Consider the following 17,895-nt stretch of genomic DNA (forward strand, 5'->3'; position numbering starts at 1 on the left):
ACAATCCTCTGGGATTCACAGTTCAGGGGCCCAGGTTGTCTAGTACTGCCACCTGTCTGGTTTTCGTGGCCAGAGGTTTTGAACCTTGGTTGGAGATAGATCGCTGTCTCCTAAACTAACATTCAGCATCCCTTTAAGAGAAGTGGTTAGTTTCCATAACAGTGTGCTCGGTGCAAAATAGTACATCCAAAAAGCACTAAGTTAGGAATTCATTGTTAAGGTAGAAGATTTAATAATGGATCTAGATTAGGGACGCCTGGGTGGCTCAGCGGCGGAGCATCTGCCTTCAGCTCAGGGCGTGATCCGGGTCTGGGAATCGAGTCGCGCATGCGGCTCCCTGTGAGAAGCCGGCTTCTCCCTCTATATCTCTGCCTCTCTCTGTGTGTGTCTCTCATGAATAAATAAATAAAATCTTTTTAAATTTTTTTTTATGATAGTCACAGAGAGAGAGAGAGAGAGAGAGGAGAGAGAGAGAGAGAGGCAGAGACACAGGCAGAAGCAGGCTCCATGCACTGGGAGCCCGACATGGGATTCGATCCGGGATCTCCAGGATCGCGCCCTGAGCCAAAGGCAGGCGCCAAACCGCTGCGCCACCCAGGGATCCCTAAAATCTTTTTTAAAAATAAAAAACGAATGCCTACGTCTCATTTACAGAGATTCTGACTTAATTGGTCTAGGCATCAAGTTGGTTTACAAACTTCTTAGTTGTTTCTAATATGCAGCCGATGAGAACCTTTGTGCTCTTGCATAACCTAAATTAAGATACCAATCAATTTGCATTTAGAACATAATCAAAGGCCAGCTAACTAGGACCTTGAAGACCACCTAAGAAATAGCTTCCCCTATTTTATTTTATTTTTATAAAGATTTTATTTATTTATGAGAGACACACAGAGAGAAGCAGAGACCGAAAGAAGCAGGCTCCTCGTAGGGAGCCTGTTGCAGGACTAGATTCCCTACTCGGGATCACACCCCTGAGCAGAAAGCAGCCACTCAACCGCTGACCCACCAAGGCACCCCACTTCCCCCATTTTAAGATAAACTGAAGTCCAGAAGAGTATTGTAAAAGCTGGAGTCCGAGTTTGACTCCTGGTCCTCTCGTTGAATGTGTGGAGGTAAATATTGGTAAAGTCACCCAGTTCAGTAGTTTGGGAGAAGTACCTCCAGCCACAACTCAGATAGGTCACCTTGCTAATCACTTGACATGACAGCCTTTTTTTTTTTTTTTATGATAGGCACATAGTGAGAGAGAGAGAGAGGCAGAGACAGAGCAGAGGGTGAAGCAGGCTCCATGCACCGGGAGCCCGACATGGGATTCGATCCTGCGTCTCCAGGATCGCGCCCTGGGCCAAAGGCAGGCGCCAAACCGCTGCGCCACCCAGGGATCCCCATGACAGCCTTTTGAGTCTTACTTAACTTGACCAAACTGGCTAAAAGAAAGGACCAAAATGTAGATTGAAAATTTTTACTAAGTCAAAAAAAATTGTAATCAGGAATATTTTCTGCATTTATGGCTGTTTGACCAAAACCTACTGAAATGCCAAAACACTGATGTTCCCCCAGCCAAATTTTGTTATAAAAAATTTCCAACCCATATTGTTTTTCAGCTTGCCAAGTGGACTGAGCACCATTAATTGAGAGACTGCTAATACAGAGCTATTGTGCTTTTAGGTCCCAAAGAATCTCAGGTTCTGGGGAGAAATGAGCTGACTTTTCCATTTCTCTTAGTGCTGGAAACTCATTCCATGGAGGATGAAGTCATCCAAGGCAGCTGGTGAAACACACAATTTCACCACACCAGGAATTAATGACTAAGTCATTGATTGGATCAAGTAAAATAATCTAAAATCAATTCAAGTTGCTAGTCCTTTTTTCCACTAATTTTTCCTACCCTGTGGAAAAAACATGTTACACATCAGCATCCAACAGAACTTTTTAAAAAGATTTTATTTATTTATTTGAGAAGGAGAGAGTACAAGCAGGGGGAGGAGCAGAGGGAGAGGGAGAAGGAGACTCCCCTGCTGATCAGGGAGCCAGATGGAGAGGGGGCCTCTATCCCAGAATCCTGGGATCACACCTGAGCCAAAGATAGATGCTTAACCGACAAAGCCATCCAGGCACTCCTAAACAGGACTTTTAAAGATATCATCTTTGCATCTAGATGATGTCTGTATGAATGTACACTGAGCAATACTTTGAATATTTCCTGTTTGAAATTTTTTTAAAGATTTTAGGAGCATCTAGGTGACTCGGTCGGTTAGTTGGCCAAGTCTTTCTTTTTTTTTAAGATTTTATTTATTTATTCATGAGAATACACAGAGAGGAGAGAGAGACAGGCAGAGACACAGGCAGAAGGAGAAGCAGGCTCCATGCAGGGAGCCCGATGTGGGACTGGATCCCGGGTCTCCAGGATCACGCCTGAGCTGAATGCAGCACTAAACCGCTGGGCTACCTGGGCTGCCCTACTTGGCCGAGTCCTGATCTCAGTTCAGGTTTGGGCGTTTATTTTGTTTTGTTTTGTTTTTTACTTAAAGAAAAAAAATATTTTATTTATCCATTTGACAGCACAAGCAATGGGAGTGGCAGGTAGAGGAAGAGGGAGAAATGGGCTCTACAGGGAGCCGGATGCCAAGCTTGATCCCAGGACCCTGAGTCTGAGCCACCCAAGTGCCCTCAACTCAGGTCTTGATCTCAGAGTTGTGAATTCGAGCCCATGTTAAAAAACAACACTTAAAAAAACGACTATAGTTTATTTGGAAGTAACCTCTACACCCAAAGTGGAGCTCAAACTTACAACCCTGAGATCAGGAGTCTCATGCTTTAGCAACTGAGCCAGCCAGACACCCCTCATGTTTGAAATTTTTTATAATAAAATGTTTGGGGCAGTGGTTGAGTGTTTGCCTTCGGTTCAGGTCATGATCCCGGGCTCCTAGGATCGATTTCTACAGGGTTACCCACAGGCAGCCCGTTTCTCCCTCCGCCTATGTCTCTGCCTCTCTCTCTCATGAATAAATAGAAGCAGGCTCCATGCAGAGAGCCCGACGTGGGACTCGATCCAGGGTCTCCAGATCATGCCCTGGGCTGAAGGCGGCGCTAAACCGCTGCGCCACCAGGGCTGCCCTATATAAAATCTTTAAAAATAAAGTAAAATGTTGGGAGGGGGCCCCTGGGTGGGTCATCGGTTAAGTGTCTTCATTTGGCTCAGATCATGATCTGAATCCTGGGATCAAGCCCCACTTCCAGCTTCCGGCGCAGGGGGGAATCTGCTTCTCCCCCTCCTGCTGCCCCTTCCCTCCTCTTGTGCTTTCCTTCTTTCTCTCAAATAAATAAAATCTTTTAAAATAAGTAATAAAAACTGTAAAAATGTAATAAAATGGGAAAATCTCACTTTCTTGGAGACTTCTGTTTACATCTTAATTACAAAATTAATAATAATAAAGAGTTACCATATAATCCAGAAATTCCACCTCCAACTATACACAGAAAAGAGTTGGTAACAAGGACTCAAACAGATACTAGTATGCCACTGTCATGTAGAAGGATTATTCACATAGCCAAAGGTGGAAGCAATGTGGATTCATAGAATAATGGATGGATAATAAAATTCCATAAGTAGAATATTAGTCAGCCATAAAAAGGAATGAAATTCTGATATATACTACAACATGGATAGACCTTAAAACATGCTATGAGAGAAGCCAGACAGGTACCTGTCTGGCTCCATGGAAGAACATGCAATTCTTTGATCCAGAGATCCTGAGTTCCAGCTTCACATTGTGTATAGAGATTAGTTAAATAAATAAACCTAAAAACTTCCCACAAAAACACAAAAAAAACCAAAATACTGTATGATTCTGCTTATATGAGGTAGTTAGAGGAGTCAAATTCGTAGAGTCAGAAAACAGAAGTTGCCAGGTGCTGGGAAAGGGTGGAATGGGGAGGGCGTTAGTGTTTAATGGGTACAGAGTTTCAATTTGGGATGATGAAAAAATTTTGGAGAGGTAGAGTGATGAGGGTAGCAAAGAGCAAATGTACTTACTGCTACTGAACTGTATATTTTAAAACGGTTAAAGTGGTAAATTTTGTTATATATCGGTTACCACAACTTATAAAAAAAAATAAACAATTTTGGAGATGATAGTTACGTTGTGAATCGGTAGACAAGCGAGCAGCATGCTGACGCAGCGCATTTTTCATCTGTCCCAATTCACTCTATGAATTAAGCGATTAGCATGTTCCGTCCCATAATGCTTTGCTTTATGCTCCATCAGAACTTAGTTACGTGATACCAAGAAAAGAAACCTTTGGAAACAGCTTATGCATTTTTGGAAGATCTTCACATGATTGTTTAATTTCCAACCAGGCAATAATTGGTGATTTTTTCCATGAGACTCAAACTCGCCTTTCTGTAATAGGAACCTTGCCTATTGGGGATGATGAGCGGGGGGGCCGCTCCTCAGCTTTGCGCAGTGGCAGTATCGTAGCCAATGAGGTTTATCCGAGGCGCGATTATTGCTAATTGAAAACTTTTCCCAATACCCCGCCGTGACGACTTGAAATATAGTCGGCATTGGCAATTTTTGACAGTCTCTACGGAGACTGACTTATGGTGGTTTTCAAAAACAGACAACAGTATTTTGGGGTTGTAAGCCTGACACTCCTGGGTAAGAATAGCTTCAAGCCGTATCCGTATCTTATTGACGTTACGCTGAGATTTTTCTGCTTTTATGATCCATGTTAGTTAGAAGTCGGATTAGGGGTCTTCTGTGTCACGTTAGTTACATTTTGTTTTTCCCTCATTTGTTCCGTTAGCCTTCGAGATTGTACAAATGCTTCCTGCAACTTTTGTCCGCCGGTCCGTCGGCACCTACGCCCGCAGCTGTTCTTTCTTAGGTTGGTTCACTCGCCCTTTCCCTGCCTTCCCGCTGCTCAGGGTGTTTTTTTGTTTTTACTCAAAATTCAACTAACCTGGCAGTCTCTGTGATGTCATGAAGATTTGCATAACATTACCCAGCATTCGCAGCGGATGCACTCCCGTTTCCAAAATCTGAATGTTTGACACGAGATGATCGTACAACAGGAAGCCTCCCGTGCAGACAGACCTCGAATATAATTGCTGGAAGCAGAACGCGTCATATCCACGAACTCGCCGACAGTCGCTCACCCTCAGTGAAAAGGCAGTTGTCATCCGTGGGGGAGCAGGGTGCGTGCTCACGTTCCCCAGCTTTGCGCAGTGGCAGTATCGTAGCCAATGAGGTTTATCCGAGGCGCGATTATTGCTAATTGAAAACTTTTCCCAATACCCCGCCATGACGACTTGAAATATAGTCGGCATTGGCAATTTTTGACAGTCTCTACGGAGACTGAATATTTTTGTGTGGAAAAAAAAGCTCGAAACCGTTAGGCGTTGAGAATGAACTAATTATAATTAGGCTGGTGGCTTTTTACCGTTTTTCTGGCTGTGTTTGCGCCGAGAAAAGTTCAGCTTATTTGGCTACACAACGTGCGGACTGTCAACGCAGAATAAAGAAGTAAGTTTGCTATTTCGTCGTTGACTTGAGATGAACAATGCCATTGTGAAGCTGTGATTTGCGAAAGTGGGAGAATGTGCAATTCTCTTACCCAATTTTTTTTTTTGAGATTTTATTTATTTATTCATGAGTGAGAGAGGCAGAGACAGGCAAAGGGAGTAGCAAGCGCCATACGGGGAGCCTGACGTGGGACTCGATCCTAGATCTCCAGGATCACGTCCCGGGCTGAAGGTGGCGCTAAACTTCTGAGCCACCCGGGCTGCCCCCCCAAAGTTTTTTTTTTTTTTTTTTTTTTTAATTTCATTTATTCACGAGAGGCAGAGGGAGAACCAGGCTCCCCCGCAGGGAGCCCCATGCGGGACTCGATCCGGGGTCCCGGACCCTGGAATTACACCCTGAGAGACACTCAACCGCTGAGCTACCCAGGCAATCCCTACCCAAACACTTTTTAAAGCATTTGGGGAAAATGGACACGATACACTTACTCATCCTGTTCTGAAAGATTTGCAAAAAATGGGAGAATGCGCAATTCTCTTATCCAAATGCTTTTTAAAGCAATCGGGGAAAACGGACCTAGCACACTTACTCAGGTTCCATTGTGGAGTTCCAGGAGCTGTCCTTGAAACCAGGTCACCTCACCTCCAGTGGTGTGCTGGATTCCACTACCCCAGCGGCCTGGAGGAAGGCCAGGGGTGGCCCGGGACAAGAGGCCTACCCTTGTGCAGAGCAGATCCAGCTGGACACGCGTGGGCCAACACCCATCAAACACTTCTCTGGTCTGTAAGCAAAAGGATGTGGTTAAGGGCGAAGGTACTGAAAGGGCATCTGTTGGTTCCCGGCGGCCCTGGGGAAAACTGCCCCAGCAGTAAATTAGACGCAGTCCTGCTCCCTGGAGCTCAGTCTTGAGACAGACCATAAATAAGTAAATGAAGAGATAAGCTAGGAAAATTACAGATTATTTCAGTGCTCTGAAGAAAATAAGCAGGAAAATGTGATGGAGCCATTCAGAACACCAGCCAAATTCCGACAGCCACTATTGAGCACTTACCATATACCAGACTACACAAAAAGTGCATAATATGCTTTGTTTCATTTAATTCTCACAGAAACCGTTCTCCCATTCCATTTTTTTTAAAGATTTTATTTATTTATTCATGACAGATAGGGAGAGGCAGAGACACAGGCAGAGGGAGAAGCAGGCCCCATGAAGGGAACCCGATGTGGGACTCGAACCCGGATCTCCAGGATCACACCCTGGGCCGAAGGTGGCGCCAAACCGCTGGGCCTGTGGGGCTGCCCTCCCATTCCAATTTTTTTTTTTTAAGATTTTATTTATTTATTCACGATAGACAGAGAGAGAGACAGAGAGAGAGAGAGAGAGAGAGGCAGAGACACAGGCAGAGCGAGAAGCAGGCTCCACATAGGGAGCCCGACACGGGACTCCATCCCAGGTCTCCAGGATCACACCCTGGGCCAAAGGCAGGTGCCAAACTGCTGCGCCACCCAGGGATCCCCCCATTCCATTTAAAAACTAATAATAATAACTCTATTGGGTTATAACTGACATTCAATAAACTACACATATTTAAAGCACCCAATTTTCTAAGTTTTGAAACTTGTGCACTCATGACACCATTACTGTGATCCAGATAGTGAACACATTCATCGCTCCTCCAAAATTTCATGTTCCTTTGTAAACCATCCCCACCTCCCATCTCTTCCCCCACTCTCTTCTGTCACTAGACTTTGTATTTTCCAGAGTTCTATATAAATGGAATCATAGGGTATGTGATTTTTTTTTTAAGGTTTATTTATTTATTCATGAGAGACACACACACACACAGAGGCAGAGACACAGCAGAGGGAAAAGCAGGCTCCCAGGGAGCCTGAGGAGGGACTTGATCCTGGGAAGGAGGGGGAATCGCCCTGAGCTGAAGGCAGACACTCAACCGTTGAGCCACCCAGGCGTCCCAGGGTATGTGATTTTTTGAGATTAACTTTTTTCACCAAATATAACATCCTTGAGGTCCATCCAGGTTGTTGCATATATCAATATTTTGTTCACTCCTTTCTCTAATTGAGTAGTATTCTGTTTATGGAAGTACCAGAGTGTTCAACCATTCACCCACTGAAGGACATGTGGGTTGCTTCCAGTACTTTACTGTCACCAGTAAAGCTCCTAAGAACATTTGTGTACAAGTTCCATGTGAGCAAGGGCCCCTGGCTGGCTCAGTCAGTAGAGCATGTGACTCTTAATCTTGGGGTCATGAGTTCAAGCCCCAAACTGGGCATAGAGCTTACTAAAGAAGAAGAAGAAAAAAAAAAAAAAAAACAACTCCAAGTTTTGTGTGAGCATAAAGTTTTGATTATCTGGGCCATATGGGAAATTACATGTTTAGTTTTGTAACAAATTGCCTGATTATTTGGCAGAGTGGCTGCATCATTTTACTTTCCATGTGTGGTCTTTTAAAATCTAGACAAAGTCTCTCTGCCTTTTTTCTTTCCTTCATTATACTGAATTTTTTTTTTTTTGAAAAGCCCAAGACAGATATCTTGTAGAAGTTCCACATTCTGACTTAATCTGATCCTATCCCCGAGAGGTGTTGATTAACATATTCCTTTATCACCATATATTTCCTGTAACCAAGACTTCCTGGCTTGATTAGATTCAAGAGAAGTTCAAGGGTAATTCTGTGAACTTTGTACCACATCTTCCACTGTCTGTGATGCTGAATTTATTTATTTATTTTTATTATTATTTTTTTTTATTTATGATAGTCACAGAGAGAGAGAGAGAGAGAGAGAGAGAGAGAGAGGCAGAGAAACAGGCAGAGGGAGAAGCAGGCTCCATGCACCGGGAGCCTGACGTGGGATTTGATCCCCCGTCTCCAGGATCGCTCCCTGGACCAAAGGCAGGCGCTAAACTGCTGGGCCACCCAGGGATCCCTGTGATGCTGAATTTAATCGCCTGGTTAAGACAGTAATTGCTCTGTCTCTACTGTAAAAGTCATCAGTAATCTGTGGAATGAACACTTGCCCTAGGAACCATTTGATACTAAAAGCCCTTTGCTTTCCATGACCACCTTCTTAAACTACTTCCTGATCAGTCATCACATCTGGCTAAGTAAGATAAATTAATGTCACTCCTTCTCTGGAACCCAGAATAGGGGTTGGGGGATGTCCTGCATTCAAGACCTGTGGTCGCAGGGAGTTGATAAGAGTCCCCTGATAAGCTAATGTATCAGAACTGAGTGAACATGATGGAAAAAAGAGAGGGGTGAAAATTGCTCAAAGGAGGATCCTGGGAAGCAAAATGGGGGGCATCCTAGAGAATCCACATTGATTAAGAACTTCAAGAGGAGGGATCCCTGGGTGGCTCAGCAGTTTAGTGCCTGCTTTTGGCCCAGAGCCTGATCCTGGGGTCCCGGATCCATCCAGTCCTGCATCAGGCTCCCCACGTGCAGGCTGCTTCTCCCTCTCCCTATGTCTCTTCCTCTCTCTGTGTGTCTCTCATGAATAAATGAATAAAATCTTTTTTTTTTAATGAATAAAATCTTGAAAAAAACTTCAAGAGGAGCCAGAAGTGCTACCCAGAGGCTGAAATTTCAATATAAATATCCTTTTTATTTATTTATTTTTATTTTTATTTATGATAGTCACACACACACACACACACACACACACAGAGAGAGGCAGAGACATAGGCAGAGGGAGAAGCAGGCTCCATGCACTGGGAGCCCGATGTGGGATTGGATCCCGGGTCTCCAGGATCACACCCTGGGCCAAAGGCAGGCGCCAAACCGCTGCGCCACCCAGGGATCCCTAAATATCCTTTTTTAAAAGATTATTTATTCATGAGAGACACAGAGAGAGGCAGAAACACAGGCAGAGGGAGAAGCAGGCTCCCTGTGGGGGAGCCCGATGTGGGACTTGATCCCAGAACCCCTGGATCACACCCTGAACCAAAGGCAGAGGCTCAACCACTGAGCTACCCAGGTGTCCCAATATAAATATCCTTGGTGGCGGCCTGCCTGGGTGGCTCAGTTGGTTGAGTGTCTGCCTTCGCCTGGGTCATGGTCCAGCTGGGTCATGGTCCTACTCAGGGGGGAAGCCTGCTCCTCCCTCTGCCTCTGCCTGCTACTCCCCCTGCTTATGCTCTCTCTGTCAAATGAATGGATAAAATCTTTTAAAAATAAATAGATAAATAAATAAATAAATAAATAAATAAATAAATAAATAAATAAATACAGTTGATAATGTGGTTTAGAAATTCACCCCAACCATTTCTTTCCACCTTCGCTGATTGCCAAGATGGCTAATCAGGGTATTGAACTGGGTCTGGAGGAAACGAGATAGTGCTTCCCTGGCAAATTCTGTATTGATCAGAATGTCAGCTGATGCTCTGGTAAATACTGACCCATATGATGTGATGTGCGTGCGTGTGTGTGTGTGTGTGTGTGTGTGTGTGAGTGATTTCCTTAGAAATTAGAACAGCAAGTAAGTAAAATGGTGACTAATTTGTGGGCAAACACAAGAAAGAAAAGCATGAAAAAAATTTTAAATATATAAATAAAAAAGGACACCTGGGTGGCTCAGTGGTTGAATGTCTGCTTTCAGCTCAGGTCGATATCCGGAGGTCCTGGGATCAAGTCCCACATCCAGCTCTCCCACTCCCCCCCCAACCCCGGGGAGCCTGCTTCTCCCTTTGCCCATGTCTCTCATAAATAAATAAATAAAACCTTAAAAAGAAAGAAAGAAAGAAGAAAGAAAGAAAGAAAGAAAGAAAGAAAGAAAGAAAGAAAGAAAGAAAAGAAAAGAAAGAAAAAGAAAGAAAGGCATGGAAAAACCACAGAAGAGATGAACAAATAGCTTAAGGAAAACAAAATAATGTTTTTATTTTTTAAAAGGGAAAAGTTTTAGAATATCCATATGATATTTTGCTCTCAGGTCTACTGGAATCTTCTTTTGGCTGGATAATTTGAGTTGTGATGACTTTTTTTTTTTTTTTAATTGGAGTAAACTATGATGTAAAACAGTAAAAAATAGGGATGACGCCCGGGATCGAGTCCCACATTGTGCTCACTGCATGGAGCCTGCTTCTACCTCTGTGTCTCTGCCTGTGTGTGTGTGTGTGTGTGTGTGTGTGTGTCTCATGAATAAATAAATAAAATCTTAAAAAAACCCCATAAAATTAGCTGTTTGAAGGCGAATCTGTGTGATTTTAACATATTGTTTTCTGGGACACCTGGGTGGCTGAGTGGTTGGGCGTCTGCCTTTGGCTCACGGTGTGATCCTGGGGACCTGGGATTGAGTCCCACATCAGGCTTCCTGCAGGGAGCCTGCTTCTCCCTTTGCATATGTCTCTGCCTCTTTCTTTCTGTGTCTTTCATGAATAAATAAATGAAATCTTAAAAAAAAATAAAAATAACATACTGTTTTCTATTTCACCATAGAAATTTTTTCTGATTATAAAATCACTGCATGTAATTTTGCATATAATATCCAAGCATTATATCTATGAAGACACTGTCAAAGATCCCCCCACCATAAGCCCACTTTCACTACTAGAGGAGAAAGCCACAGGTAGGTGAGACTATTCTTCCAAATTATTCTATTCCTTTTTTTTTTTTTTTAAGATTTTATTTATTTATTCATCAGAGACACACAGAGAGAGGCAGGCTCCCTGTGGGGAGCCCGATGCGGGACTCAATCCCAGGACCCCAAGATCACGACCTGAGTCAAAGGCAGATGCTTAGCCACTGAGCCACCCAGGTGCCCCTACACTGGGTCTTCTCATGGGATTAGAGGTCATGGAAAGCCACTGGGTTTTATTCTGGTGTCCTGAAGGACTTTAGCAGGTTGGTGAGAGACCCAGACCATGCCTTCCCTCCTAATTTAGAGATAGCAGGGCCTTCCTAAGGCTGTGTGTCCAAGCCAGATGGGAAGCTCCAACCTTCCAAAAAGCGGCAACGCAACCCTCGTACTCCCATTCATGAACCAGCCCATGGACTCTCAAGTTCTGGCTTTGAATCCTGACTTGACCACTTTGTACCCATGTGGCCACAGCAGATAACTTTATGAACCTTGGTTTCCTACCTATAAAATAGGCATGAACCAACCCCTCCTTGGATTTTTGGAAGGATTTTTTTTAAGAATTATTTATTTATTCATGAGAGATACAGAAAGAGAGGCAGAGATAGGCAGAGAGAGAAGCAGGCTCCCTGCAGAGAGCCTGATGTGGAACTCGATCCCAGGACCTTGGGATCACAACCTGAGCCAAAGACAGATGCTCAACCACTGAACCAGGTGCCCCAGATTTTTGCAAGGATTAAATGAGATAATGTAAAAGACTTAACATGGTGCATCCCACATTTCAACCAATAAATGTTCCCAATAATAATTATTCTAATATAATAATGATCATATAATGATAGCTATTAATATGATTAATAATATTCACAGTCTTGATTCTGCAACTCTTTGGTGACTAGATAGATACCCCTAAATCTGTGTTTTTCTTTCCCAGCCCTAAAATCCCACTCCCATGATAATTAGGGCTTCAGTTTCTCAGCCCTTTTCTTGCATTTTTCTGGCTGTTGAAATGGCATAACAACCTTGGGAAACATATGTTTTATTATCTAGATTTTACAGTTACAGCAACAAAGCCTCAGAGTGGTCAAGGCACTTGCCTCAAACCACCCAGCTAAGTAAATATCAGACCTGCAACCTCACACACATTCATTGATAAGGAAACTGAGGCTCAGAAATATGAAGTCTCATGCCCAAGGTTGTACAGTTGGCAGGTGGCAGGGCAGGGTTTAAACTTTTGTCTGTCCTGCGACTCCTGGACCCTAAGGGTTTCCCCCAGAGGGCTGATGCTCCTGCGAAGATCCACCCTCTGAACTATCTGGGGATATAAGCAGGGGAGGCTGGAAGCTTTCATTTTTGCTGCCCTTACTCTGGGGCTCTCATATATTGGAAACACCAGCCCCTTCTTCTGGAATGCCCTTCTCACCGCTTGCCTCCCATTCACCAAAAACCAGGTCAGTGTTCATTCTTTTCCAGAAAATATTTCCAAGCTTCCCTTGAATTACTCTTAAGCAGCTGATTCCCCTTCATGTTCATGTCTGCAGTGTCATTTTTACAATGCAATTGTAATTTTATTTTTAAAATATCAACTCAGGGCAGCCCCAGTGGCGCAGCGGTTTGGCGCTACCTGCAGCCTGGGGTGTGATCCTGGAGACCCAGGATCGAGTCCCACGTCAGGCTCCCTGCATGGAGCCTGCTTCTCCCTCTGTGTCTCTGCCTCTCTTTCTCTGTGTCTATGAATAAATAAAGAAAATTTAAAAAAAATAAAAATAAAAAAATAAAATATCAACTCATTATGGGAATACATAAAATCCCATATATGGCTCAAAATTCAAAAGATTCAAGGGGCACCTGGGTGGCTCAGTCATTTGAGCCCCTTCCTTTGACTCAGGTCATGATCCCAGGGTCCTGAGATCAAGCCCACTGTTCGGCTCCCTGCTCAGCAGGGAGTCTGCTTCTCCCTCTGCCTCTCACCCAGCTCATGCTATCTCTCTTTCTCAAATAAGTAAATAAAATCTTAAAAAAAAAAAGTTCAAAAGACTCAAAAAGGTATTTAATGAAATCGCCTTCCCACCCCGATGACCTGCCAGTTAACAGGAGTGTTTATGTATTCTTACAGGTATCTCCAGCATATAGCAGCAGCTTATAAACAAATATATTTTTCCCACTTTCCCCCACAAATGATATACATGTTACACACACTGTTCTTCTTTCTTTCTTTCTTTCTTTCTTTCTTTCTTTCTTTCTTTCTTTCTTTCTTTCTTTCTTTCCTTTCTTCTTTCTAGATCTTGGAGACTGTTTCATATTAGTACATAATAATCTTCCCAGATCTCTTTTGTGACTGCACAGTTTCCCGTTGTAGGACCTTATGTAGTTTATTTAACCATTCCCCTGTGGATGGACATTTGGGTTGTTTCCAGTCTTTTGCTCTTAAAAACAGCACTGCAGGGGCATCTGGCTGGCTTAGTCAGTAGAGTGTGTGACTCTTGATCTTGAGGTTGTGAATTTGAACCCCATGTTGGGTATAGAGATTACTTAAAAATAAAATCTTGAAACAAAACAAAAATCTTAGCACTGTAGCTAAGACCCCTCTACTTGAGAGGTTGTTGTCAATCCTGGGAAACTCTGTGCATGGTGTATGATTGAGCAGAGAGACTGGGGCTGGGGTTCTCATCCAGATGCAACTAACCCCACAGCCCAGGCAATATATCTTTTATGCCTCAGTGTCCCAGCCTTTCCTTCTTTTTTTTTTTCTTCTTTTTTTTTTAAGATTTTATTTATTTATTCATGATAGAGAGAGAGAGAGAGAGAGAGAGAGGCAGAGATACAGGCAGAGGAAGAAGCAGGCTCCATGCCGGGAGCCCGACATGGGACTGAATCCCGGGACTCCAGGATCGTGCCCTGGGCCAAAGGCAGGCGCCAAACCGCTGAGCCACCCAGGGATCCCCCCTTTCCTTCTTTCAAATGATATTTACTGAACATCTGCCATTCTAGACACTGGTGGAGAAGATAAGCCTGGCCTCTCTTCTCATAGCACTGACATTATATTGGGGGAGGGAGAGACAAATAATCAACAGATAAGCAAATAAACACAGAACACAATGTCAAAAGGTGAAAGTAAATAAAATAAGCTGGCATAAAGGGATATAGGGGGATCCCTCGGTGGCGCAGCGGCTTAGCGCCTGTCTTTGGCCCAGGACGCGATCCTGGAGACCCAGGATCGAATCCCATGTCGGGCTCCCGGTGCATGGAGCCTGCTTCTCCCTCTGCCTGTGTCTCTGCCTCTCTCTCTCTCTCTCTCTCTGTGACTATCATAAATAAATAAAAAATTAAAAAAAAAATAAAGGGATATAGGGTCTGACATGGAGGTTGAGGGGTTGTAGATAGCATGTCCAGGATCCACAGAAGTGACTTGTGAAGTGAGATCTCAATGATGAGCAGGAACAAGAACTGGGAAGAACATTCCAGAAAGAGACTCACAGCTGTAATTTTATTTATTTATTCATGAGAGACACACAGAGAGAGAGAGAGAGGCAGAGACACAGGCAGAGGGAGAAGCAGGCTCCATGGAGGGAGCCCGATGTGGGACTCGATCCCGGGTCCCCAGGACCATGCCCTGGGCTGAAGGCAGCGCTAAGCCACCCGGGCTACCCTGGACCATGTACATTTTTTAGACATTACTTTGAGACCTGGCCATTCCACTCCTAGGTGACTACCTGAGAGAGATGACAACATATGTCCACTCAAAGATTTCTCTATGAATATTCATAGCAGCTTTATTCACAGAGGCCAAAACTGGTGAAACAACCCAAATATCCATCAACAGGACAGTGGAGAACCTATACACAGGAGTTCTACTCAGCAATAAAAAGGAGCAAACTCTTGATACACATGACATGGATGAATCCTGTGAACATGCTGAGGCCAAAGAAGCCAGGCGTCCACACACCCTGCAAAAAAAGAGAGTGAGAGGGACGCCTGGTGGCTCAGCAGTTGAGCGTCTGCCTTTGGCTCAGGGTGTGATCCTGGAGTACTAAGATCGAGTCCCACACTGGGCTCCCTGTATGGAGCCTCCTTCTCCCTCTGCTTGTGTCTCTGCCTGTCTCTCTGTGTCTCTCACAAATAAATAAATTAATCTTAAAAAAAAAAAAGAGCGAAAGAATACATATTGTATGATTCCATTTACATAAAAGCATTATAAAGTTAATGCAGGGGCGCCTGGGTGGCTCAGTCGGTTAAACAATTAAGCTCGACCTTTGCTCTGGTCATGATCCCAGGGACTCCCTGCTCAGCGGGGAGTCTGCTTCTCCCTCTCCCTGTCCCACCCCCACACTTGTGCTTTCTCTTTCAAATAAATACAATTGTGAAAAAAAAAAAAGAAAATGCAAATGCAAAGATAATCTATAGTCACAGAAAACAAATCAGTGGTTACCTGGGGCCAGCAGTCAGGGGACAGGGGATCAAAAACCAGGGACAAGAAAGAGCAATGGAATGTTCTGTGTCTTGATTGAGTTGGTGGTTACATGGGTATATCCATCTGTCAAAGCCCATTGAACTAGTACACTTGATTAGGTGTGTCTTATGTATAAAGGAGGACAGAGAGGATTGGAAATGACTTCCCAGTGTGCACCTGTCAACATGTGGGGATCTTAGCTGCCATGGGGACACTGAGTGTGGAGCAGCTTTGGAGGGAATCCAGCCCCTTTCACCCACAGAAGGACTGATAGTCTCTTGGGATCCCTCCTGCCCCTACAATTCTTGGTGTAAAATCCCTCCCTTCCCAGGCAGATATGGAGTGTCAGTTACTGAGCAGAATCCTCACCATTGCCCCACCTTATGGCGGAGACTGGTAACAGGAGGTCGGGATTCCAGCTGAGGTCTCACTTTCTATTGTCCAGTTTTTCCGGAGTGCTCCTCTGCCCCAGCTAGACTCCTTCAACTACCCTGTGCTTTGGAGGAGTGGCTGCACATCAGGAAGTGTCCCAAACTCCATAGTTTTGCTGTCACTGAGAACCCACTGTGCTGTAACTTACTATATATTTCTCTGTAAATGACTCACTTTTTTATTTAATTTAGCCTCTTCCTAAACTATAATATTGTATTTTTAAAAGATTTTATTTATTTATTTGAGAATGAAAGCAAGTGAGAGAGAGAGAGAGAGAGAGAGAGAGAGCAGGAGTGAAGGGGCAAAGGGAGGAGAAACAGGCTCCCCGCCGAGCAGGGAGCCCGATGTGGGGCTCAATCCCAGGACCCTGGGATCATGACCTGAGCCGAAGGCAGGCATTTAACCAACTGAGCAACCCAGTCACTTCTTTAATATTGAATTTATTGAAAAACATCCCCATATAAGTGGACCTGCACACTTCCAACCTGTGTTATTCAAGGGACAGCTTTATTGGTTTTATGGGTTACTTAGGTATTTTTCTAACATATGTGAATATATAATTATTAAAATAAGAAATCTCCGCTTATATACCATTTATACATCTCTCATTCCCCTGGTGGTCCTTGTACCACATCTGAGGGGATTTCTTCATGAGGTCACCCTAAAGTATTGTGTGCAAGTCAATGTGTATGAAATAATCGGTTATACATTTCTCTGGACACAGTTGGGTTGCACAGGACTTTGTCAACACCCAGCAAAAGAACCGACAGCAACAGTACACTTAACCTCTGAAACAGCACTTCCACACCTGGGAACTGATCTCCAGAAAATAATTAAGGATGTACTTCAAGATTCTTTTTTTTTTTTTTTTGAGGGGAGGGAATTATGGACATTTTTTTTTTTTTAAGATTTCATTTATTTATTCATGGGAGAGGCAGAGGCACAGGCAGAGGGAGAAGCAGGCTCCATGCAGGGAGCCAAATGCAGGACTCAATCCTAGGACCTTGGGAATCACTCCCTGAGCTGAAGGCAGACGCTCAACTGCTGAGCCACCCAGGCATTCCTGGACACTTGATTTTAATCTTTTAGTTGATCTGTTTTTTTTTTTTTTTTTTGATCTGTTTTTTTCTAAATGTCTTCCTACCATGAACAACTACTATAAAGAAAACTTCCACGTCTATATTGTAAGCCCTGGAATTTACTTTTCTAAATCTTTCCCCCTCCCCTTAATCCCTTTTGTCTTCCCAACCTCAGTCAGTGCACAGTTAAGACATGGTCTCTAGCTTCCTGAAGTCTAGAGTCAAGTATAAGACAGAGCTGCAAATGAGTGCACAGGAACTGTTTAATTATAATTGTCAGGAGTGCCTTCCTGGTGCTAAAAAAAGATCTTAATAACAGGGGCACTGCAGGTCAGGGCATGGTTTTCTAAGGAAATGGCTTTTGGGTCAAAATCCCCAAAAATAATGATGCCAGCTCACATTTAAAGCTGCACTGTCCCATAGGGTAGCCACTGGCCACATGTGGCTACTGAGCACTTGGAATGTGGCTAGTTAAACTGAGATGTGCTCTAAATGCAAAATATACACTGGATTTTGAAGACTTCACATGCAAAAAAAGTGAGAAATTTCTGATACTTTTTTTTTCTACTTGGATCTTTACTTTTTTTATTAAAGATTTTATTTATTTGAGAGAGAGAGAGAGCATGAGCAGGGGGAGGGACAGTGGGAGAGAGGGAGAAGCAGACTCCTGGCTAAGTGCAGAGCCCCAACATGGGGCGTGATCCTAAGACCCCATTCCATGACCTGAGCCAAAGGCAGATGTCCAAATAAATAAATAAAAAAATAAATAAGAAACAAATAAATAAATGTTGAAATGAAAGGGATGCTTGAG

The 17,895-nt window shown here is 43.7% G+C and overlaps 2 non-coding genes across 2 annotated transcripts; both read left to right on the top strand.

Annotated features, from left to right (window-relative positions):
• Nucleotides 1-4,458: 4,458 nt before the first annotated feature.
• LOC129508421 (U4 spliceosomal RNA) lies at nt 4,459-4,599 on the top strand. The gene has a single exon (XR_008664165.1). It is a non-coding gene; the product is annotated as a U4 spliceosomal RNA (small nuclear RNA).
• A 623-nt stretch (nt 4,600-5,222) lies between these two features.
• LOC129508420 (U4 spliceosomal RNA) lies at nt 5,223-5,363 on the top strand. Its single transcript, XR_008664164.1, has one exon. It is a non-coding gene; the product is annotated as a U4 spliceosomal RNA (small nuclear RNA).
• The last annotated feature ends 12,532 nt before the right edge of the window (nt 5,364-17,895 follow it).

This window comes from Nyctereutes procyonoides, unplaced genomic scaffold, assembly GCF_905146905.1.
Source record: "Nyctereutes procyonoides isolate TBG_1078 unplaced genomic scaffold, NYPRO_anot_genome, whole genome shotgun sequence".
Taxonomy (NCBI): Eukaryota; Metazoa; Chordata; class Mammalia; order Carnivora; family Canidae; genus Nyctereutes; species Nyctereutes procyonoides.